This window comes from Brachypodium distachyon, chromosome 3 (genome assembly GCF_000005505.3).
Source record: "Brachypodium distachyon strain Bd21 chromosome 3, Brachypodium_distachyon_v3.0, whole genome shotgun sequence".
NCBI lineage: Eukaryota > Viridiplantae > Streptophyta > Magnoliopsida > Poales > Poaceae > Brachypodium > Brachypodium distachyon.
Window position 1 is genome coordinate 32,833,299 of NC_016133.3, and position 2,311 is coordinate 32,835,609.

At 48.1% G+C, this 2,311-nt stretch overlaps 1 long non-coding RNA gene across 1 annotated transcript; it reads left to right on the forward strand.

Moving 5' to 3' along the window:
• Positions 1–438: 438 nt before the first annotated feature.
• On the forward strand, positions 439–1,069 carry LOC104583685. Its single transcript, XR_731594.2, has 2 exons — positions 439–750; positions 826–1,069. It is a non-coding gene; the product is annotated as an uncharacterized LOC104583685 (long non-coding RNA).
• The last annotated feature ends 1,242 nt before the right edge of the window (positions 1,070–2,311 follow it).

Here is a 2,311-nt window from a genome sequence, read left to right on the forward strand (position 1 = left end):
TAATGAATCCATGTTTTGCACATAGATACATCTTTTCATGCCAAACAATATTGCCAAAGAGTTTAAAAAAAATTAGTTTCAAAAAAATGTTTTTTCATTTTCTAAACACAAAAAAGGAGTATTTTGTGAAGCAAGTACTAGTTATATAGTTCACAATGTCACCCAATTTTCACATAAAGTAGATCATACTTATAAGCTTATGAAACAATTTAGTTATAAGCCATAATACAAATATATTACACAAAAAATAAGTAATTACACAAAACTTTAACCTTTCAGTGGCGGGCTTACAGTAAAACCCGCCACTGGTAATATAACCCTATTATTTCGGAGAAAACACAAGATCCGGCCCGCCTGCTACCGCCGCACGTGATTGGTCTAGAGCTGTTGCCCCGGATCGGTGACCTGGCAGCGCCTCTTCTCCCTCCTCTCCCGCGGCGCCTTTCTCCCTTATCCTTTATCCTGTGTCCTCTCTCTCTCTCTCCCTTATCTCCTCCGCGCCGCACTCCCACCTCTACACGATGGACTGCATCTCCCACCTCCCTCTCCTCCATGGCGTCTCCCCTCCCCTTCCCCACTCCTGAGTTCTCCTCCTCCGTGCGCCATGGCCGCGCCTCGCTGCCCCATGGACGGGCCGGATCCGGATCCGGCCATCCTCTGCCCCACGCTGCCAGGGCCCGCCGCCGCCAGATCCGCCCGCCATCAGCCTCGGGCTGCCGGATCCGGCCGCCCCTACTGCCGCTGCTCTAGGTATTCTCTTCCTCTCCCTCTCGGTTTTCTCTGCTCTCTCCCTCCTATGATCTCTCCCCGACCTCACCCCTGCAGATGAGGAGCTCGCCTCCATGGACAAGGATTTGGTGCGGGTCGCCGGAGTTGGCATCGCCGGGAGCCGCGATGGAGTCGCTTGCTGCGGCAGTGGGTTGCGGGCTTGGTGCGGGCCTGGGGGCCCGTTCCTAGATGATTTATTGTTTCATCTTGATCTGGTGTATCTAGATGATTTGTTGATTCACTGATTTGTGATCTGTTGATTAATCGATGATAAAAATATGCAGCCCTATGTTTTTGCTTCTGTGTTCATCGGCGATTTGTTCGTGTGTGTTTGCTTCTCTCTCTAGTTCTTCTTCTCTGTCTAGTCCTTTTCTCTCTCTAGTTCTCTCATCGGTGCATTGCAGTGCAGGCCATGGCCCTGCTTTTTTTTTAATTCACCAATCCGTTAGCAGTGGCGGTGATTTTCACCCGCCAGCAGAGGGGCAGCACCTATGGCGGTCCATGGCACCAGTGACACACCTCTTTTTTTGACCGCCACTAGTAGCTATTTGTGTAGCAGTGGTTTACAAATGTGAAATTGCGATATTTGCATATTATATATGAAACATAAATTGCACAAAATTTCCCGTTGAATTTAGAAATGAGAAATTAAGCAGTTGCACATTTGGATTTCTAGAATTGCACATATAATCAGGTCAGAAATTAAGCCCAAATATTTCTCTAAACATATAAACCCTATGCCAAAAGGCCTAAATACTAGCTATGCAACCAAAAACCCATAACCAGGTCAGCCCACACAAACGGAAGCCCATGAGCTAGAGATTCACATAAAGAAACGACAAGAATATCGAGAGATCGATCGAGGAGACAAGGACTCGTCGACTGAGAAATATACTGAAGCCATAGCCGCGCCCCGACTTACCAGGATCGCACTCGCACGGTGTTCTAAATAAAAACAGTATCGATCGATGCCACAGGACGTCGCATGTATCACCCGCGCGCGCCCGGCGCCGAAACGTCTCCACCTTCCTTGCCCCGGTCCCGAATCCCCATCGACGCTGCGGGATTTACAGTTTTACGCCAGCTTTACCCGTGCGAGTGTCCCGCCAAAAACACGTAGATTAAGGAGCGGGGAATCGAGCTAGCTAGCTACACTAGCCCCTGCAGGTGTGGTCTACTCCATCGGCAATCGCCACAAGGAGCTAAACACAAACGTGAAGGAGAAGACACGGACGCTACTGCAGCGGCCCGAAGCTAAGAACGGCCGCTGGAAGTTATACCTACTTACTGAAACGTTGAAGTCCAGTACAGCTGTACCTACCTAATTGAGGTTCAGAGACCTATAGCTCCATCGATGCATTTGTCCCGTTGTCGTGCCATCTTAAGAGCAAGACTAATTAATAAGGTGACCTAAGTAAGCTCTAAGAATTTAAATATTGTATTTTTGTTTAGTTGAGGAAATAGAAACCCACTGTTCGCATTTTCTTGAATTTATTTCAGAAACTAACCGGCGTTGTGTTTTCAGTAGGAGTGACGTACCCGT